This window comes from Nannospalax galili, unplaced genomic scaffold (assembly GCF_000622305.1).
Source record: "Nannospalax galili isolate Female #2095 unplaced genomic scaffold, S.galili_v1.0 scaffold1065, whole genome shotgun sequence".
NCBI lineage: Eukaryota > Metazoa > Chordata > Mammalia > Rodentia > Spalacidae > Nannospalax > Nannospalax galili.
In genome coordinates this window covers 629580-652841 of record NW_008353600.1, presented here as the reverse complement: position 1 = coordinate 652841, position 23262 = coordinate 629580, and the positions used below count along the sequence as shown (strand labels likewise).

Below are 23262 nucleotides of genomic sequence, written 5' to 3'. Positions count from 1 at the left end.
AGCACTGTTCTTCATTTCCTGGGAAGTCTTCGTGTAGAGCAGAAGCCTCAGCTGACCTGGCTGCAAGACTTCATGTAAACAGGACATTATAGATATAAGGAGGTTTTGATAAACATCACGCTGAACCTACAGTCAGAGGAACAGACAAGGGGTGGGGGCACATGCAGAGCACAGCAGGGATAGGGTTCCTCTTCTAGAAATATGGGTAAAAGGCAATGGCAAGGATGCTCTGGAGACCAAAAGTAGATGAATTTGAGTCCTGTTGATAGGTAGAATTTTGACCTGATTTGGCTTCTAGTAGATTTCATAGATGAGGAGATAGGAGGTTCTGGAACGGTCCAGTTAACACAGCCAGTAAAGTCACAGATGGCAAGCTTGGGTAACTTGGTCTTTGGAACCAGCTGAGTACGAGGCATTGAGTGAAGCATCGAGGTAGACATGACTATCTAGCATCTAAACAAAAGCAGGGGGCTCAGAAATGGGTACAAAGAACCTGCAAAGGGCAATGAGGAAGAAAAGGCAGAAGGCCTGAGGAATAAGGTACTGAGGGTCAGAGTGCAGAGCACATCAAACCCTGCTCAGAAAGAGGCCACAGAAAGGAAACAGCTGACCTCAGTTTGAGGCCAGAGGAAGCACAGCAGGGCACCTACCAATTCTGGCTACAGCAGGATCTGTTGGGTCACAGATACAAAAGCCAGATATGAACATCTGAGGGGTGAGCTGGGGAGAGAGTAGAGACAGTCCTTATATACGCAGGGTCCTGGCAGAAGAAACGGAGAGGTGCCCTCCTCGAGCTAGGGTGATGGTAAAGCACCATGGTGGAAACACTGGGGAATGGAGATTTCCAGGCTCACAGGAAAAGGCAACAGAAGAGGTGCAAGGTCATGAGAGGAGAGAGAGGGAGAGAGGGCATGGGTGGGGATGGGCTCTGGGCCTCGGGATGCACCGACCATAACCAGACCGCACTACGCGGAGAAGTCTCACCTTCAACACAGAAAGAGCTGTGAGTCAGCTGCCACCAGTAGAATGGACCGCCCTTAGGCCTTCATCACTAAAGGACAACTAACAAAGGCTATGAAAGAACAGAAAGGCCATCCTGTGATGAAGTCAGCCTTCCGTAGTCAGATTTGGCTGCAACATGCTAGCAGAGGATCCTGTCTTTAACCGAAATACATAGCACTGACATGTCCTCCAGTTGGGTTGGAGCTGGGCTTGGTTTCTGGGGTCGTTCTTCTCAATGTGCAGGGGTGATTACAACGTCATGCTTGTCACCATTCATCTCCTCCCCCGACCCGACAGAGTGCTACAGGCTCGCCAACAGGAGAAAGGCCCATCCCAGCCACTTCTCCCAGGCTCTCACTCCACTCATTAGTAAACTACTAGAGAGCACAGAAAGGAGGCCATGCAAGTCCTAACACGGGCTATGGAAGGCAGTATTTCAACTGAGTGGGGGTTACTTTACTTAAAAAAAAAATTTTTTTATTTATTTTTTATTTTATGTGTATGAGTATATTGCCTGCATGTACATATGTGAATCTGTGTAGTTCAGTGCCTGAGGACATCAGAAGAGGGTGCCAGGTACCCTGGAACTGGAGTTATAGATGGTTAACTGCCATGTGGGTTCTGGGAACCAAACCTGGCTACAAGAGCCAGTGCTTTTAATTGTTGAGCCATCTCTCCAGCCCCGGATGTTATTTTTCTTGAGTGCAAGGAAAGAAAGATGTGAACTCAGACTACATCTTTCCTTGTAAAGTCCTTGTGTGGAGACAGAAATAATTCTAGTAGTTAATATAATGTTCACCTGATATTTTCAGGGCAAGCATCTCCCAAGGCACTCTGAAGAAAATCTCACTACATCCTTCGGGTGATAATGGGACTTAGTAGTGAAAGCTGGCTACCCACCAGCTGGGTAGGCACCATTACGCAGAATGGACAGCCAATGCATAGCAGAGTGTGTGTTCTTGCTTTTTATCCTGTGCTTTTAAAACATTCTTCTGTGTTCTTTTACTATAAAAATAACAGTAATATCCACAGCTGAGCCCTGCTGTGAACCAGGCACAGCTCTATGCCCTTTGCCTGCTTTAATGCAGGAAGCAGGCTCTCCACTGCTGCCCCCCCGCCCCCGGGGAAAACTCAGAGTGGCTGACCCCCCTATCTCTGTGCCAGCAGCAGTACACTATCTCAGTCTGCACTAATCACATCACCACACTAACATCCATGAAAACACCAATCAAAGCCTAAAACTTAAAGGATGTTGTCAAAAGACCATTCTCACTTACTCTATCCTTTTGCTAAGCTTTGGGTGTTAAACGTCCTCCAAAGGCCATGGGTGAAGGCTTGGTCCCCTGAATGGTGCAATGGGAAGTGGTGGAAACTTTAGGAAATGGGGCCTTGGGGGGCTTCTTGGGTAATTAGGGGTATGCTTTTGAAGGGGAATGTGGGGCTCCAGCCCTTCCTCTTTCTCTCTGTGCCCTGGATAGTCAAGTAAGTGGTTTGCTGTGCTCTTACCATGTCATACTGCCTCACTACAGGCCCCAAAGCAATGGGAACAGATGACTGTGGATGAAAGTCTCCAACACATGAGTTCAAACAAATTCTCCGTAAGTTACTTATTTCTGATATTTTGTTTCGGGGAGAGAAAGCTAATTGTTCTAACTTTTAAAAGAGAAAGTCACTATATTCAAAGCAAAAGAAAAACCTGTATTATATTTAAATAAATAAAACTGTATTCAAAGTTTTTCAGTAGAAATTCCATCAGTAAATCTTGCATGAATTCAGACCTGCTTTTGCATACAATATTTTTTATCTTTTCTGGGCTGGAGAGACGGCTCAGTAGTTAAGAACACACACTGCTCTTGGAGAGGACTGGCATTCAGTTCCCAATACCCACACTGGGCATCTCATGACTGCCTGTAATTCCAGCTTCAGGGGATCCAACACCCTCTTCTGGACTCCACAGGCACATGCACTTACATGTTCATACCCCCTGCCACACACATATACACATAATTTAAAAATAACAGAAAAATTTTTTAAAATATTTTCTGCATAAAGTTCTTTATGAAAAATGTCTTTCTTACAGTCCAAAACACTGGTCCATTTAATTAGAGTAAGTGCCAAATTGGTCACTTTTAAAATCTACAAGTATCAGATGAATATGAAACATGAAGTCGGAATAAGTTTTTCTCCCAAAAATCATCTGGAGGCTGAAGCTGGACCTCAAAGTTTTGGATATACTTCTGCACAGATAAAAACATCTCATTTAACTTGGAAACTCTGGAACTTCTAGGGGAGTCCCAGCAGGGTTAGCTTTGGAAAAGAGGTAAACAGTGCCTCAGAAACACACAGACTCTGTAAGTGACCTATGATACAATGTCCCTTGATACAGAAGTGGAAAAAAAAAAAATGACACAGGTCACTTGAAGCTTAAAGACTGATCAAGGGGTGCTGTCTCATCGCAGACATAAGTGTGCACCACACGTGGTTTACATGTATGTTTTTTACTTTCTTTCATATAGAACTTTCACCAGCATGTATTTGCTGTATAAAATAATGGGTTCATCACGACATTTGCCAACATGTATATAAATATACTTTGATTCTATCTGGCCCCACTGACCTCTCTTGCCCCCTCTTCTTGCAAATAGTCCCCTTCTACTTTCATGGAGATTTTTTACTATTAATGTAAATTCTGCACTAAGGAAACCACAGTGTTTGTCTTTCCAAGTTTGGCTTGTTTTGCTTAACATGATCCCCAGTTGCATCCATTTTCTTGGGAATGACATGATTCTTATGCTCTTTGTGAGTGAACAATGCTGCACTGTGTACGTGTGCCACCGTCTGTTGATGGTCACCCAGGCTGACTCCGTAGCTTGGATGTCGACAGTAGGGCTACAACAACCATGGGTGTACATCTGTCTCTCTACTGCATCCGAACTTTGACTCCACTGAGCGCACCCCCAGGAGTGGTGTAACAGGGTCATAAGGTAGTTCTAGTTTTAGTTTTGAGGAACCTTCATACTGCTTTCCATAGGGACTATACCAATTTACATGCCCACCAACAGCGAATATGGGTTTTCCCTGCAGCCTCACCAGCATTTGCTGTTTTTTTCTAATTTCTTGATGAAAGCGTGGGGGGGGGGGGGGAAATCTCCATGTGGTTTTGATTTGCATTTCCCTGATAGCTAAAAATGCTCAGCATTTTTTTTAATGTACTTATTGGCTGTTTTATACAAGCTCTTTTTATGTTCCTTTGAAAACTGAGCCATAAATATATTTACAACTGATTTTCAACAGGGGTGCCATTTCAATTTCTCATGATGGAAAAATATATGCAAAAGAAGTAACCCTTGACCACTACCTGAACCCACAGACAACAACTAACAAGAGATGGATTACTGGCTAAAACTAACTCTCAAAGAATCCACTGGAGGAAAGCCCCACTTAGTGAAAACGACTGACAGTACAGGGACATTTTTGTTTAAATTATTTTAAAATTTAAACTCAGCAAAAGATACTCTGCCACAGACTGGGAAGGTACATTTGCATTATAAATTTCTTACACAAGATTTTATCCAGAATATGTGTAAAACTCCCCAATCAGTAATAAGTAAAACTGCCTAATTTAAAAGCAAGCAAATGAAGGTCGGGCATGCTCATGCACACCTATTATCCTACTGCTTAGGAGGCAGACACGGAAGAGCCACAGTTCAAGGCCAGCCTGGACATAGGGCAAAATGAACAAAAACTACAAAACAAGACAAAAGGAAAAAAACTCAATCATGGACACTTAAAAAAAAAGGGGGATCTTATTTATAAATGGCCAAGAATTTACGTATCATTCATGAAAGAAATTTAAAACCACAATGAGATTACTATCTGATATACAGTAAATATATACTGAATAACCTAAATTAGATAAACCAGCAACATATGAACACTAGGAAGAAATGAGAGTATTTGAAATTCACATACATTGCTTGTTGGTATAATACATAAAATGGTTCAGTTACTTTGGTAAATAACTTAGAAGCTTCTATAAAGGTAACATACATCTACTTCATGGCTTAGAAATTAAGTCTCAATCCAAAAAATGGAGAACCCATTAGTAATAGCTAAGAAGGTGGAAATTATCCAAATGGAGGTCAAGAAAATAGATTCACAAACTGAGTCTAGCAATGTAATGGAATACTACAGAGCAGTCAAGAAGAATTATATATATATATATATAATACCTACCCTACAACTACGCTCACATGAAGCTCAGGAATGGAACTAGAGTGATGGGATGCCAGTGAGGGTGGAAACGACTGTACAGAAGTACACAAGACCTCCAGGTAACAGCACTGTTCTGTCCTGACTGGGATTTGGTTTTGTAAATCCCCTTAATATCAGTGTGCCCTCCCACAGCTGATACCAGCAACATGTCAGAGGAGTTCAAGGACCGATTATTTGTATTCGCTTTCCCCATCTTCACAGCATCCATGAAAATCAGGGATGAGGATAATGAGCATGGGCTTGGAGACTCCTACACAAGGAAGAAGTGGAGAAGTATCTCACAGAACAGCAGCAGTGCTATGAGGGCCTACGCTTGCCAAGAACAAGTGCCACCAAAGGAACAGAATGGGAGACTCTTTGAGGAGCACCATACCAAAGGACAGGGAAGAAGATGAACAGCAGAACTTAGCCATGTTTTTATTTTATTGAGATCAGGAACAACTACCATTTATTTTATAATTACTAAGTTGGACATTTGTTTTGTTTTGAGACAGGGTCTCCCTCTAGGCCTACCTATCCTGAAACTTGCTATGTAGAACAGGCTGGCTTCAACTTCAGAGAAGCTCCACCTGCCTCTGCCTCCCAAGTGCTTGGGATTAAGGGTGTGTGCCACCATGTCTGGCTACGTTGGATGTTTTAACTTTTCAGCAATTAATCTGGATGAGCCTTCATCTGTTAAATCATCAACTCATGGTTTCCTCCAATCAGGTAATTCTAAAAGGTAGTTTTCCAAAATCCCAGGGCCCACTGCAATCCCTGTGCCCCATCAAATCTTTTCCCTGACTAAATGCTGGACACAACTGTTTGGATCTTGATGCCCCCAAAGGCTCAAGTGCTGAGGGCTTGGTCTTCAGTACTTGACAATCTGATGCAGTAAAACCTGTAGGGGGTGGTGCCTAGCAGAAGGAAATTAGGTCACTGGGGGTGAGCCCTTCAAAGTACACTAAGACTCCTCTTTCATTTCCTAGCCACCATGAGGCAACACATCATTCAGCATACACTCCACAATCATGTGCTGCTTCAACATAGACCCAAAACAAGAAGCCAATAGACTGTGAACTAAAACCAGGAGTCCAGAACCTGTTCCTTCCTCATCAGTTGATTATCTCAAATATTGTCACAGTTAAGCTGATCAACCAATCTGGCTAAACTGACCTAACTGCTCAGATATACTTCTGACAAGTCAACTAATAAAAGGATTCCCACTTACAGATGGTGATCTGAGCACAGGAGAGATCTTGCTACACTTATTAAAAGATATCTAATTACCTTTCCATAGGTGTCTGAAGGGTGAAGTGGTGTCCAACATTCTAAGCAGAGGCTGCTCACATCCTGGACAGTCTGAGGCACTGCTACTGTGGAGGAGGACAGGTGACTTTATTCAGAACCCCAGTATGACTCTAAGTTCAAAGAAAGGAAGTGCTTATGGGACAGATGTGATATAAAGGGTAGAAAGGAGGTAAGGCCAAGTCTGGCTGGTAGAATTATCCCTTCCACACCTCCTTTCTGTGCTTATAATAAAGCACAGACCTCTAGGCCCCAGGCAAAATGAAAACAGGGAGAAGGCTCTCCAAGCTGCTTAAGCTAACGCCTGACGACTAAGCCACAGCCCCAAACTTAGCAGTTCCCTGACAAAAGAGCTCTGGGAGGCCCAGGACCACTCACATACAGCCCACCCAGGGGAAGAGGCACCCTCCACCACACAGAGAGTCTAGTTGGCATCTTAGCACAACCCACCTAAAGAAATCTACACTTCAAAAGACTGCAATATATAAAGAGGGAATCAAGATAAACAACACAAAGACCCTGGGAACCACAAAATTCAAGACAGCAAAGAACCTACTTTCTAAAATGAAAAAAACAAAAGCTTTCACTAGTAATCTGAAAAGTATTTGAGAAACAATAATTATATCTACATGGTAACAATAAATAAAAGGCTTATGAAATGAAAATCCCAGCAGTCCACAAAACAAGCACTAGCAAACACTATGTGCGTGTGCTGGGCTGATGTCACAGCTGCGACTGATTATTTCATTCCACTACGTGGACAGTAGCTTACCTACAGAGCTAGGTTACACAGGATCGTCCACAGCTCAGAACAGCACACGCAGAACAGGTGCACAGTAAGGAGACAGACACACAATGTCCCACTGTTCTAGAAAACCTGTGACAATTTTTAACTCCTGGGCAAGTTTACACTGTGACGTGGAGACTTCCCTCAATACCTGTATTTCCTTTCTTGCAGAAAGGGAACACCCCAAACAAAGGTCATGTTTCCAGAGTACTGGGAAGGAATAACATACACAGACCCCCAAGAGCTAATGGGAAGACTCCAAAAATACTACAATAGTTGTCAGGCACATGCGAAACCTTCCTCAAAGAATGTCATGGAGAAGATAAACATCTCTCCCCCTGTGTGGTTAGTATACTGGCCTTCCTTAAGGAACAAAGAGCAATCAGATCACTGGTTCAAAACACTACTCATCACGGAGCCTTCTTTTCAAAAGTCTGTGTGCGCGTTCATGTGCGCATTGGCACACGTGTGCACGTCAAAGAACAACCTAGGGTGCAGGTCTCCACCTTCCACCTTGCCTGAGACAATAGTTTTTTGTTATTTGCCACTGCATATGCCAGGCTAGCTTCCTGGGACTCTCCTGTCTCCACTCCCCATCTCACTGTAGAGGTACTGGGATTACAGATGTGAACTACCATGCCTGGTTTTATGTGGATTCTGGAGATCAAACTCAGGTCTTCCCACTTGCATGGCAAGCACTTAACCCACTGAACCATCACCTCAGCCCTCAAAGTCCAATTTTTATTTAAAAATAAAAATCCTGTGATGTGCTATTATTCCAAAATAAAATTCAATAATATTAAGTAGTGTGCACACAGTTTTTACAAAGTCAAAGGCAGAGCTGGAGAGATTGCTCAGTGGTTAAGAACACACACACACCCACACACACACACACACACACACACAACTTTAAAAATATTTTTAAAAGCCAAAACCAATACCTTAAATGTATCATAAAGGAGAAACAGAGAGAAAAGCAATGCATAATTAGAAACAGCATTTCAATACAGAAATAATTTCCAGATTTGACTGATCTATACAGTAAGCAGGCACTTAAAACTTACTTGGTTTTAAAAAGTGAGGTGAGGGCCAGCAAGATTGATCAGCAAGTTAAGGACATTTACTGCCAAGCCTAATGATAGAAGTTCAATCCCCCCAGGACCCACATGGTGGAAAAAGAACACCGATTCCCACAAATGGTTCTTTGACCTCCACACACACACACACAACAACATACACATGCCCATACATATGTACAATAAATAAAAGTAATAAAAAATGTGTTTTTATAAGAAAATGGAACTAAATCTAAGTTCAGAAAATTACAGACCAATTTATCACTACATAAACGCCCAACGAAACAGATGAAACTCATGTGGGATGTTTCCTGAGAACCTTGGCAAGGTGACCTCTGGGCTTTTGCTCTAGCCTTTATGTTCAATCACATTAAGAATAGGTACCTGAAAGGCCAATCATCAACAGATCTTGGAAGTATTAGTTTAATATGGAAAATGGCCATGAAGAAGCTAGTTTAGACTTATGTCATTTATTAAATCTACAGTCAATACCATTTGTTCTTTCTGAACTCAATCAGTTGCTCCAAACAGAAGATGGAGTGCTCCCTCCTCCCCTTCCTTCCTCCCCACCCCCACCCCCTGTGTCACTTACTGAGCAAGTACAAAGTGATTCTAATTTGAAATTTTTAAGATTCAAATCTGGTTAATTAATGACAAAAGGGAGTTTTCCACAGAACTCTACAACTCTCATTTCCTCAAAACAAGAATTAGTGCATTCTTTCACATGTGGCCAGTACAGGAAGGGGGGAGCCATTTACTGTAAATGCCTTTCTGATGCAACCCAACCACCTCCTTCAAAGAGAGAATTCATCCAAGAAGCCTTAGTCACATTCTAGAAAAATGCCACTATTCTGAATGTACACAGACCAAACCACATGCCTGAGGAGAAAAGATGAGTTGGTTCCAACAGAGAACAGATCAACAGATAGGGAGAGCGATCCTGGCTTCATCAGCGCAGACCCAACAACCCAGCAGTATCTCAGAAGTCAGCCTTTGAGACAGCAGCATCTGAGAGATGTGTTACCATCCTGGGTTCATAAATCAAATGCAGCAGATTTCCCTTCAGCTCGCTTTGAAATACACACTTCCTAAAAACCCAAGACCTCAGTTCTAAACCAGGAACCTAGGCATAATTAGTATCTTAGCAACTGTGGTTATTTAATTTAAAAAATTTCAGATGCAGAAAGAAAAGCGGAATCCTGTAATTTAAAATTTGAAACTGAAAGCTTGACTTGAAGAGGGTGGATTGCACACGAACAGAGGGAAACAGTGGGAAACATTCTAAAGCGGTTGGGTAGAAAGTTTAGGAGAAGCACTTTTGAGTCCTTCGGAAAGAAGAATTAATTTGTCTGAAATCTCAAATCCAAGACAAGGGGAGGGGGGATGGGGAGGATTTCTCCAGTTTCTGCTTACCTAGGACGTGGTGAGTTCTCAGAGCCAGGTGTATGCGCTTGGTTTTCTGGCAGGGTCAAGGAAGACTAAGGCTAAGTTTGGATCGATCACCTTGCTGAAATGGAACCACACAGGGTAATATATGCGGTCTGAGCAAGCCATTGGCTAAGGGAGGGCAAGGCGTGTGTAAGTCTGATTTGCCAACCTTCAGGGTAAACCTCTCACAGCCCATTTCAGGAGAGACGCAGGATGCACTGCGCCCCAGAAGAGTCAAAGCTAGACGGGGTTCGTTGTTCCTGCGGCACTCTGCCCAGCCCAGCGGAAACCACAAGGAGACCCAACCACAGCGAGATCTGGCTCCTCCACCAGGCGACGCCAGTGCAAAAGAATTATGATGTTGACACCAGCAATTTACAGATGAATCTCTCCCTGCTGCCAGAGCTCGACTGTGTTACATGATGGCTGGAGTTAGAAGTTAGGTGCATCATGCCCCACATACACTTGAGCCAAGGCTCCGTGGAGGTGGCAACTTCCACCAAGGTGTGGTAAAAAAAAGTTTTTTTTTAATTCTTTCTTCTTTATTTATTTATTTTTATAGGGCTTTGGGCTACTCTAACACTCCCCCCTCTGAAGAGGTAACCCTAAAATCTTTTAAGGATTAGTTAGAGACAAGCTCCCAAATATTTTTGACATTTTTGGCCTTTGGAACAGAGTATATTGCTATGAGGCCCAAGGACATTTTGAATTTTAGCCAAGAAACTGGCTACTTTTCTTTGGGATCTTTTTACCCTAACTGCCTAGCCAATTCCTACCTCCGATTCTTATCACAACATCCTCTGAAGAGGTTACCCAGTTTGCGGATAGTGACTCGGGACGCAGCGGAGTGATAAAAATTTTATAAAAGAAATGTTGACTTTGTGTTATCCTGGTGATTGACCAAGGGATAAGACCTACCTTAGAAAAGCTAAGAATGATGGGGCAATGGGACAGATGATGCTTTTGTAACAAAATTTTCAACATGTCCTTGAAACATCCACATTAAAATTGGCTAGGTGGAGCTCAGAATGCTAGGCTGTTCTTGGATTCCTTAAAGGTTAAAGACCACTTTTTCTGCCTCTGTAACTGAATGGCTTATTACAGACACTTCCATCTTTCCTTATTAGTCAATGACTTCTCTCTGCTTTCTGTCACGAGGACAATTCCAGTTACAGCAGCTCAAACTCCAGGAAAAGGAGAGTCAGGCTGGTTTACTTTCACCCCTTCCCCACACTACAGAGATAAAATGCAAGCTGATGTAATTTGGGGGGGAAAAAACCCTGCATAATTTTTGTTGCAACGGAGTCTCACTACGTAGACCTGGTTGGCCTGAAACTTACTATATAGAGCAGGCTGGCTTCAAACTCACAAAGATCCACTTGCTTCTGCATCCTGAGTGCTGAGATTACAGGAATGCACCACTAGGCCAGCAAAAATGCAGAATTTGAGAGTGAATCTGAACACTGTATTAGAAGATGCTGTTGAAACGAAAGGCATACCACTCAAAAGGGGTGGGGGATAAGAGGGAAGTCTGGTAAAGCTTAGTGGCTCCACCAAGCCCCAGGCTCTGCATCAAGGACTTTATACAAATGAACTTAATTTTTAAAAAAGTACAAACTTACCAATTTAGGCCTCTAACCCTGGAAACGGACACAGAGCAAGGCATTCCTACAGGGTCAGCATTAGCGCTAAGCACCTAATCCATTCCCAGCTCCTGGGGCATAAAGGACTCTTAAAGATGAAACTGAGAAACTCCCTTGGACATTTATTTAAAATGACATCACTCTACCTGTTTTTTGCCCTTGTCCTTCCTTGCTTTGCCTGCACTCTGTGGCTTTTCTGAAACCCAATTTTCCATCATCTCGCCTCCATTTTAACCAGTTTGTTTCAGTCTAAAATGCTGGAGAAACCTCATCTTTACAGATACAGTAATGTTTGAAATGTGAACTATGAAAACATTTTCCTTCCATAACTCTTCCAAGAGTTTTTCTACCATTATCTTCTATGTAGTTTTCCACAGGAACTTTCTGGATGGGGAGGCCGACTTAGTAAATAGTATATTTATGAATAAGTCCTTCGACTGCTCATCTTTGTTTCAGGGTCATTACCTACTGTGACATCCTAACACAAACAGGAAGGAAGCAGATACTTAACTCTCAATGTCAGCTAATCTAGTCAATGTTTGGGGTTACCAGTATTTTGTCTAATAGCAAAATCAGGCTGTCAGAGCAGAGGTTCTTGTAATCTGTATTAGCACCCTATTATTTCCCAAATAACATCTTAGGTGAAGACCCATTACACTTCTTAGGTGAAGGTGTCAGCAGAGTGCCTGCAATTGCTGCAGTGGGTTAGGGGACACAAAGCCCTCTACACATTTGGCCCCACTCCCATTAATACATCTCATCCCTCAGGCAGTACCACTAAACCCTACTGATGTTTCTTTAAATTTATACTTTTATCTTTATTCTATGTATGCCTTTGTGTCTCAAACTTGGGTGTGTAGGAGTTGTGTGTGTATGAGCATGCAAAGCCTTGTCAAGTCAAACCTCAAACATACGACCTGCTACACTGAGTTTCAGACTTTATTACACACCTGGTAGGAATGGATCCCAATATGGAACGAGGTACCTCTACCTGTGTCTTTGCCTCATATTGTATGTCTCTGCTAGCATACTGACAAGCTCAAGGTCATTTTAAAAACAGACAATTTTGTCAAGACATGTTTCAAAAAAAAAAATCAATGAAACTACTATTCTGATGTATAGGATTCCATGTCACACTTTTTGCTGGTATAAAACTCCACCCTGTGGGGCTGGAGAGATGGCTCAGCGTTTAACAACATGTTCTTGCAGAAGACCCGGGTTCAAATCCTAGAACCCACATGGCAGTTAACAATTGTCCGTAACTCCAGTTCCAGGGGATCCAACAGCCTCTTCTGTCTTTTGCACTGATTGCATGACACAGGTGCACTTACCTACATGCAGGCAATACATGCATACACATAAAATAAAAATAATAAAATATTTTAAAAATTTCACCCTTTGTAACAAACAGCCTTTTTGTCAACGACAGACCCCTTACACTACAGCAGACCCACAGAGTACTATTGCTCAGGGATGCTACCTTCATTCATTTTAACTACATGTTGTTTACTCAATGATGCAATCACCTGACATCATTTTCAAGCGGTCTTCCTGTTCTTAACTAGTACATGTGGCTTGACACTTATAGTACCATGTACAGCAAGCTCATGCGTACACACCTGAGACTCAAAAGGAGAATGGAATTTAAAGCAATGCTGGATAATCATTACCAATGACTCTTAATACCATGTCAGTATAGAGAACAAAGACTGAATGCCTTCACCAACAGATGGTCATTTATAAAGTTCTGCTAACATGAAAACGTAATAGTCCTTTCATTCTGAAGTGCTATTTTCCAGTCTTAAAAAAAGGTGTGTTTCAGACTTTCTTTTCCCCCTAGAGATAAGAATTATACAATCTGGTAGTCTTTTAGATAGACCCACTGAAGGGGTACTCCAGTTGCTTCACCCTGCGTCCCTGTTCAGCATGGAAGAAGCCAGAGCAGTCTGCATCCCAATTCTCTATTGGCAATTTGGGTAACCTCTTCAGAGGATGGTGTGATAAGAATAGGAGATAGGAACTAGCCAGGCAGTTAGGGCAAAAAAGCCCCAAAGAAAAATAGCCAGTTTCTTGGCTAAAACTCACATATGTCCTTCCTTGGGCCTCTTAACAACATATTCCATTCCAAAGGCCAAAAATGTCAGAAGTATTTGGGAGCTTTTATCTAATCCTTCAAAGATTTCAGGGTTACCTCTTCAGAGCGTGGGGGAGTGTTAGAGTAGCAAAAAGCCCCATTTAAAAAAAAAAAATCAAAGAAGGAGTACATGAAGTTATCAGAAAAAAGTGATGGGGAGATATGGGAGGAGTTGGAAGGGAGGGAGTGGGCATGGATTTGATCAAAACATCTTACATGCATGTATGAAATTCAAAATAAATTATTAAAAAAAAAAGATTTGTCACACCTGACAAAGCTGTGGCATTTCAAGTGTATTTGAGAAAAAAAAATGAACAGAGGGAGGGAGGGGGCCTGGCTGTCTCAGAATACAGGTAGTACTTAAAATCAGCAGGGAACTTTACAAGCATGTGGTAGAAACACGCACAAAAGGTATTAAAGGGTCCACATGTCCAAATTCATGTGTAATCATCATTTTCAGCATATTATGAATTTTCCTATGATTTTTAGTTTTGTCTTAAAATTAATTATGGAAGCACTCTAGCACTATCTGCAGCATTTTAAAATAGCTCCTGCTCACATAACCACAGGATATGCTGAGACCCTCAGTGGATGCCCGAGAGCTCAGTAAGCACAGAATCCCATGCACACGCTGTATTTTCTTCTATACATACACACCTACAGTGAAGTTTTACTTATAAATTAGTACAGTAAGAGATTAATAACCAATGGTAAAAAATAGATTATCACTATATTCTAGAATTAAAGTTACGTGAATGCAGTCTCTTTATTTCTGGAACTTTCCATGCAATATTTTCACACTGTGGTTGATGGCAGGTAACTGAAATCAAGGAAAGAGAAATTAGGGAAGGGGAAACTACTGTATGTTAACCACTTTTTGGAAGTATGGTTAAGAGAAATAAAGGCAATGAAGTTCTCAATTACTCAGGGACACTTTCAAAAGCATTGTTACATTCTCCTTTAGGACTGGAGTTACTCCTCCCATAGGAATAGTATGTTAATGACAGTAAATATTCAGATCATTCCACAGAGCTGATTTCACTCACGTGTAATGCTGTGTAATGCTATGTGTGTGTGAAATAATGTGTGAAGTGGCAGGCATGTATCCATACTGCAATGCTGGTATTGCAGGAGAAATAACAATGCGAAGAGCGGCCTTTTAGTTATCTGCATGCAAGTGTAAGGTGGTCGTGAGGCTGGACTATGGGTTAAGGCCTGACAGCTTTCAGAGTCGGTGAAGCTGTGAATGATGCCTTATCAGACCTTGGTAACCACAGTGATTTTTCTCCCTTGATGTGACTACATTCCTGCTCTTGAACTTACTGTGGTTGGGATGGGCCCTCCAAACTGAATATACAGGGAAGAAAGCAAGCAGGCTTACAGAAAGACAAACTGTGTGCAGCTACTTAATATTATGGAATTGACCTGACTATGGTTTTAAAAAAGCAGCAGGAAGAGATGGGAATGCAATGATCAAATTTGCTCAGGTTCAACAGAAAGATATCAGGTCGGATATGTGCCCCAAACTAGGAGAACCAGTCTGCTGGACAAGGAGAAAGGCTGACCAAAGGCAGGTGGTGTGTGACTAGCCACGTGTGTAACCAGGATGTGTGCAAAGCAAACGTCTACAATCTGGGAAGGCTTTTGTGTGATAAACTTGCTAAGAAACTGGTTGTCAGTCTTCCAGAGAAGTAGTTGTTTGGTCTGAGTCTCGTGACTCAGATGGTGAGAACTCAGGGGCAAGGTTCAAAACTGTGCCAGTGTGTGGTTAGCCTTATGTTGTCCAAGCATGAGCAACAGAATGAGCTTCCCACAGGCACAGAGCTGGCCAAGCCAGAGCCCCATGCAGCCCAGCTGAGCAGCCAATCTGCAGAGCTCTGCCCTTTGATAAAGGCGACCCAGTGCATGAGACCCTAAATTCATATTTAACTGGGGAGGGAGTTAGGTACCACAACCTGAAAACATAGTTAACTTTAAAATACATATGCAAAATGATTATCAGATCCCATTTTATCATTCTTTTGCATTTTTAATGTTATAAATTTGCCAAAAGTGAATTAACTACAGTAGTATTTGAAGGTTGTTTCATAAACTTTGGCTAATACATTGGAAAAACAAGAAGAACTAAATTAAAAACCCCAAGTGTGTGTGTGTGTGTGTGTGTGTGTGTGTGTGTGTGTGTGTGTGGCAGGTTTTCAGTTCCACCAGCAGGGGGATTTGAGAGCGACAGCAAAGGCAGGCATTTTATACCACCACTGAAGGTTCCCTGCTCTTTCTGCTCTTGCTAACACTGAGACTTGCCTGTGGGCTGATACACTGTTTGTGAAGCTGCACAGTAACGTATTTGTGCTATAGGCTGCATTTTAAGAAAACAGAAACAATAGAAAACAAAAAAATGAGAGTATCACAGTTACTGTAATTACATTTATATGTGGTACATATTTTTTTATGCTGTTAAAACCTAATCCTCTCTGGGGAAAAAAGAAGATTTATTATGAAAGAAGGTTAAAAATTGTGGTTGAGGACTGGAGAGATGGCTCAGTGGTTAAGAACACTGACTGTTATTGCAGAGGACCCGGGTTCAAATCCCAGAACTCCAGTTCCAGGGGATCCAACAGCCTCTTCTGTCCTCTGTGGGCACTGCACAACATGGGTACACTTACCTACATGCAGGCATAACACTCATACATATAAAATAAAAATAATAAATAAAAATATTGAAAAAAATTGTGTTTCAGGGTCTGGAGAGATGGCTCAGTTATTAACAGCACTGGCTGCTCTTGCAGAGGACCAGGGTTGAGTTCCCAGCACCCACATGGCAGTTCACAAGAGACTATAACTCCATTTCCAGAGGATCTAATATCCTCCCTGGCCTCTTCAGGCACCAGGCACCCATGTGGTGCACTTACATCTAGGCAGAACACTGGTACACATAAATACAACTATGTTTGAAACGAAGTAGGTGGATCACGTGTAGATTTAATTTTAATTGGATCCATGCCATCTGTTCTTTTTTTAGGAACTAACCTACAAACCAAGATGCATGTCCATTCTACTAAGCAATAATTCTACAGATCTCCTGTAAGTCATTATTCAGTCATCTACCCTGGTTAGTATCTATTCTCCCTTGAGGGGTTAAAGAGGATGAAGTTTAATCAAAACAAAACAAAACAAAAAACCAAAAACCAACAACATAAATCTACACCCAAATCCATTAAATAGGATTAATGACTAATTATTAAGTAGGATTAAATTACAGCAATAGTTATCACACAGCGAGTGCTTATCTGTGCCTAAGAGTGTTCGACATCCTGTACACCATTAGCTCCTTGATCCTCTCAATAATCCCATAAAGTAGATTCTAAGCATTATCTGTTTTACAGATAAAGAATCCAAGAAATTAAGTCAGTTGCCTGAAAGGCATAGTAGTATAGGGCACAGTAAGTCTGGCCCTGGGCCCTGCTCTTAACTGCACAGTATCTTTGGTTTGGTACCACAATTACACCAACCCTGGGAGGAGGGAAGCCTGAGCTCCAAGGGCAGAGACTATGGATCTAGCCTCACTTCTCCCGCTGCACCTACAATTTCTCTTCTACCCGGCCTGATGCACAGTGAGCACGTTTCCCAGGAAATCAGTTCAAGCCCTCCTTTCTCCCTGCCATAGAAGACATACTAAAATGTGAGTGGGCTTCTACCTTTGTGTAGTTAGTGTAAGGAATTGGTTGCAGTGTTGGTCCTTCCTTAACTTTTAGTATTAACCAATCATCTCCAGCATCTTTTCCAGGTTGCATCTCCTCACGTCTGTACAGCTGCCGCTGAGGTGACAGGCCATCATGACCATCCATCCAGAGTTCCAGGAGTGGTTCAGTCTTTGTGCCTGCTGCCTGTGTTGGTTTCAAACAACTCCAACGGAAGGTCAGGCCTACTACTGCGACAAGTTAAAACATCAACACTAATGTCGGCAGCCTGAGTCCTAGGAATTAGGTCGCTGAGTAAGAGTTTACTGTCCAAACTGTAAATTGTAGAAGTAAATGTTCAAACTGCCATTTAAATGTCTTTATAGTGGGGATGTGAAATGTTCTCCTACAGGTTCATGTTTGAACACTTGGTGAACAATGTTGCTTTGGGAAGGTGTGGCACCTTTAGGAGGTGGAGGGAGTGGGCTGTTGAGAGTGGGCCTTGGAGGTTACAGCCTTACCCTCCCTTCTAATTGGCCTGCTGTGTTGCCTGATCCAGGGAGATGTTGAGGAATTCCAGTTACCCACTGTCAACTCTACCATGCCTTCCTCAACATGACAGTCTGCACCCTCTCAAACTGCAAGCCTTCCAGCAAGTCCTTCCCCTTTTATGTTGCTTCTGTCAGCTATTTTGTCACACTGAAAAGTAACTAATTCAAATGCTGAGTGAACAGTCAGCACAGCCCCCCCCTCACAGAATGTGAGCTAAAGCAGCCCATGCAGATAGACAAATGGAGGCAGTGCTCAGGCCTTCATCTGACCACTCATCTATAATTGGAAATTTTCCTGTGAAAGCACCTTTTTTTTGACCAAATTATTTTTTAGCTAAACTTTTTATAAAAATCATGAAAAGATTGTTAAGAGCCAGGGGTAGGTAGTACATGAACGTTAGGAAACAGAGTCCTCTAGGCTCCTGGGAACTTGCTCATATGAACTTAGAGCAATGGTGACAGCATAAACAAGACCCATGCAAACTCAATCAGACAACAGCCAGCACAGAACCGGGGAAATGGGCAGGAAGCCCCCACCTTAGCTGAGGAACTATTGGCAGTTGATCACTGCTGGGTGAGAGAGAGTCGATCTTTTTTCTTTATTATTTTCATTTTATGTGTATGAGTGTATTGCCTGCATGTATGTGAGTGCGCCCGTGTCATGCAATGCCATGGAGGTCAGAAGAGGGCTTTGGATTCCCCTGGAACTGGAGTTAAGGACGGTTTGCAGCCACCATATGGGTGCTGGGAATCGAACCCAGGTCCTCTGCAAGAGCAGTCAGTGCTCTTAACCACTCAGCCATCTCTCCAGCCCCGAGAGAGTTGATCTTTAAGAGAGTGATGCTAGATAGACTGACCAGGCCTCAGTGGATCAACTCACATGGAGGGGCATCTGGGTATACAAATTTGACTCTACAGGTTTTAACATATGACAGAATTCATAGAAATCCTGTGGGTAGGCTATGGTGGGGTGCAGATAGGGGAGAAGGTGTAAGCATGATTAAGACATATAAGATGCAAAAAATGAAAAAGTATACATTGGAAGAAAAAGATTACTAAAAATCAGTGCATATTGCTGGCCTACACATTCAGGCATGGAAAATTACATTTTAGATTCATTTAGGATACTTTTAAATATAATGAAATACTCATGTAACTAGGGCAAAATCTGAGGCTTAAACTGACTGCAACAGTGTTTTACCACACTTTGTTATATCTTCCTAGAGAGTCTCTAAAGAACTTGCTAAAATTGAGACAATTAAGGTTTAATTCTCCTTTTAAAACATATAGTCAAGACAGAGCACTGCCAAAACAAAAATTCTTGAATAATACCATTTACATGCTAATTAATACAAGAGGCAGGAAAAATTATTTTGCTACTCATCACTAGAATCACTCTTAGGTATATTAAGGCCATTTCTCTTAATAAACAGATTAAGCTGCTTATTTCTACTATATAGTGTGTGAAACCAATACTTTTGACATGGTCTGGGATACACTCTCTGTGGTTTCAAACAATAAAAAGATGATTCAATTATGTACTAACACAGTCAATCGGCTTCTGAGAAAGGCTTCGGATGAAAGAACTGGAATGACTGCACTTCAAAACATGACATTTGCTACAAGTGGACTTTGCTGTTCATTCTTCCTGCCTCATTTCCTGTTTCCTGAGCTATGTTTGGGACCAGAGCATGCATTTACGAGACAGTCATTTGCAGAGAGAAGTAGCTTGGACATGGAAATTGGGTTTTTTTTTTTTTTTTCTTTTATTTGGATACTGAATGGTCTATCGGACAGGGGAATCAAATATAAACCTGATCCTCTGCAAACACAATGCATTAACAGTACATTAATGACTAACATGAAAACGGCACCCACGGGCTAAGCGTGTAGCTCAGTTGGTAGAATGCCTGCCTAGCCTACCTGATGCCAGGGGTTTGAGCCCCAAAACTACATAAAATTAGGCATGGTGGCACATGCCTGGTATCTCAGCTCTTGGGAGGTCCAGGATCAAAAATCCAAGGTTACCCCTGAATTTCAGGCTAGCCTGGGATACATGAGACCCTACCTCAAACAAACAGTTTCTACATCTACAGTAAGATGACATGGTTAATAACTTTCTAACCAGCAGCATTTTGTTTATAGAAAGAACCTGGCCCAGACCTCCTAGGAGTACAGAAATGAGGGCGGTTGTTTTCAGAGTTGAGTAAAGGCACACAGAGCTAAGGAGGACAGGGAACTTTTCAGGTAGCAACTATTGTAAGAGGAAGAGGTTGCTCCAGGTTTGAAAATGAGCCACAGAAACTTCCCTGTCACTGACAATGAGGGTGTGACTCCGTCTTTCCTGTCTGTACATATGTCAAGGTGCCCTCAAGCTGGTAACATGAAAAAATAAACAGTGAACTAGGTCATGAGTAAATACCTACAAACAAATAGATTGTTAAAATATAAGAGCCCACAAATACTCCCAATAGACTCGAGAAAGAACAAAGTGGGGATATCATACTTCTTGACTTCCAAATATATTACAAAGCTATAGTCATTAAAATACTATGGTAATGTCGTTCAAAACAGACTCATACACTGGGGAAACAGAGGCTGGAAATAAACTTAGACATACAGCCAAACCGATCTTTGCCAAGGGTACCTGGAAACAGGGAAAGTACAGGCTCTTCAATAAATAGTGCTGGAAAAAGTGGATATCCATGTACAAAAGAATGAAATAAGACCTTATCTCACATCCTGCCCCCGCCCAAAATCAACACACAGGCTGCTGAGATGGCTCAGTGAGTAAAGGCACTTGCCACCAAGCCTGACAACTTGAGTTCAATCATAAGACTCAAGGAGTGAAAGTGAGAACTGACGCCTACAAATTAGCCTCTGACCTAAATATACACGCACGCACACACACTTGCACACGCACGCACGCACACAGGGATAGGTCAATCAATCAATGTAATTTCAAAATTTTTAAATAGATACAAGTGAGCTGAAGATTTAAATTTAAGGCCTGAATCTATAAACTTCTCTAGAGAAAATATAAGGAACAGCTTTATGTCACTGAGCCTAGGTATGACAAGAACACAAGTAGTAAGAGCAAAAACAGACACAGGGTATCACAGCACGCTAAACAGCACAGCATAGCCTAGGAAGACAGTGCAGAGGGATAAAACACCTGAGATAATGCCTGACAGTTATTCCGAGTCCATAAGGAGCTCCTACAACTCAACAGAAAAACACATGCCTGATTTTTAAGATGGGGTTTCTCCAAAGACAACACACAGATGGCCATGAAATGTAGAAAAGGTGTGGGAAACCACAAACAACAGCCCCGGTAGGACACAATGGCCTACTTTTGGGGTGGCTATTATGGAAAATCATGTGCGTGTAGGAGTTTCTACGTGGAGGCCTGAGGTCATCAAATGTCTTCCTCAATCAGTCTCCACCTGTTTTTTTGAGACAGGGTCTCTCACTGAACCTAGAGCTCACCAATTGGTTAAACTGGCTGGCCATTGAGCCTCAGGGATTCTCCTGTCTCTGTCCCCACCTCCCATCCCCCCAGACATGTGCCACCACACCTGGCTTTTTACATGGGTACTGGAGATCTGAACTCAGGTCCTCATGTTTGCCAGGTAGGCACAGCAGACGCTCCTGAGCCATCTCTCCGGCCCACATAAATTATCACTTAAAAATGCAAAACAGGTCAAGACCCCAAACTACAGGAAACACAACTACAGTAATTTGCTGCTGCTTTAAGTAGTATCTTATTTTTGTGCTTGGTAGTAGCAGAAGCTGCTGCCTACTGAAAGGACATACGATGCACATTATTTCAGCACTTAGGACTTCAGCCCTGAGGTTCAAGTCTCTCAATCTAGCATCAGCTGCTTCGCATCCTGTTCTTTATCGTCCTCCCAGCCCCACTTGCAGCTTGCCGCCTAATGGCAGCTTCTCACACACTTCAGGAGCGGTCCTAGTGCCTTGATCAAAGGGACAGTTTCTATTTTCACTTTAGTTTCCCTCACAGGACAAAAAAAGGGGGAAGGTGGCCAGAAAAAAAAAAGAAAAAGCATGATGTATTTCTTAAAATACATGTTATTTGTGTTTGGGGATGCAGTATTTTATTGATTTAGTCCCTTGACCTATCAGCCACATCCTTTTCAAGCTGGTCAATCGCTGAGGTGAATACAAACCTGTCCTGTGACACTCAGAGACCAACGCTTCAGACGGAACCAGGGCTGAGTTCCCTCTACGCCTTTTTAATGCTGTTGGCTGCAGGGACAAACACATGTATACTGGTGGTGGTAGTACTAGTGGTGTTTTTATTTTTTCTACCAACTTCCCATCACATATGACCAGCAAACTATACAAGAACAGGTTAGTAACAGGTGGAAATTCAAGAACTATTTTTAAATAAAACCAGAAAACTTCCAGTTAATAGATCTTTTTAAAAATGATTTCTTGGGCTGGAGAGATGGCTCAGCAGTTAAGAATCACTTGAATCCCAGCACCCACATGGCAGCTAACAACTGTCCGTAACTCCAGTTCCAGGGGATCTGACAGCTTCTTCTGTCCTCTGAGGGCACTGCACGACATGGGTCCACTTAACTACATACAGGCAATACACACGTACACATAAAAATATTAAATTAATAAATAAAAAAAGATTTCTTGATTAGTTTCAGAAGTAAGGGATTCCCAATGGAATGATTTGAAGTATCTGAAATTTCTCTAGTGCAACTTCCCAAGCACCTGGATCTGCCTCCATTTTGCTAAGATTTTGAGTTTATCATCCAAGAGTGAAATGAGACAAAAGGCCTTATACTGAATTCCGTGTCTGACACTAAATTTTTAGTGCAATTTTTAAACTACTTGGAAGAGTACAATGGCTCAGCAGGCACAGGCACCTGCTGCCCAGCCTGATGATCTGAGTCCAATTCCCAGGACCCACAGAATAGAAGAAGATAACCAATTCCTGCAAATTGTCCTATGATCATCACATGATTGCCATCACATGAGCATGCCACATACACACACACACACACAAAATAAATAAATAAATAAATAAATAAGTATAATTTTAAAAGGTACTCAGAAGTTCTCAGAAGTTTGCAAAAAGTAAAAGGGTTTCTCAAAAAGCAAGAAAAAAAAGGCAATGAAGGTAAAGGGATGGACTGCAATGGCCAGCCTGGGCTCAGCGTGGAGGTGGCCCCAGGGGCTGTGGGAAAGGCAGAAAAGTCACTGTTGTGAAAGGTTTGGTCAATGAACCGCTTGAAGACTGGCGTTTTCATCAACACTATGGTTTCTATGCCCCCCCCTTTTATTTTTTCTTTTCCTTTTCTTCAAGCTCTTGAAAGCTCCAGATCACATACTGGCCAGGCTCCTTTGACACTTACCTAGAACTG

At 42.2% G+C, this 23262-nt stretch overlaps 2 long non-coding RNA genes across 2 annotated transcripts in view; one reads left to right on the top strand and one right to left on the bottom strand.

Annotated features, from left to right (window-relative positions):
* The window catches only part of LOC103748272, a 161388-nt gene extending 150973 nt beyond the window's left edge, over window positions 1-10415 (bottom strand). Inside the window, exon 1 of the long non-coding RNA XR_003846750.1 lies at window positions 9841-10415. This is a non-coding gene — a long non-coding RNA (uncharacterized LOC103748272). The remainder of the gene's footprint in view (window positions 1-9840) is intronic.
* LOC115067326 lies at window positions 10231-18329 on the top strand. Its single transcript, XR_003846751.1, has 3 exons — window positions 10231-10359; window positions 16652-16713; window positions 17405-18329. It is a non-coding gene; the product is annotated as an uncharacterized LOC115067326 (long non-coding RNA).
* Window positions 18330-23262: the final 4933 nt, after the last annotated feature.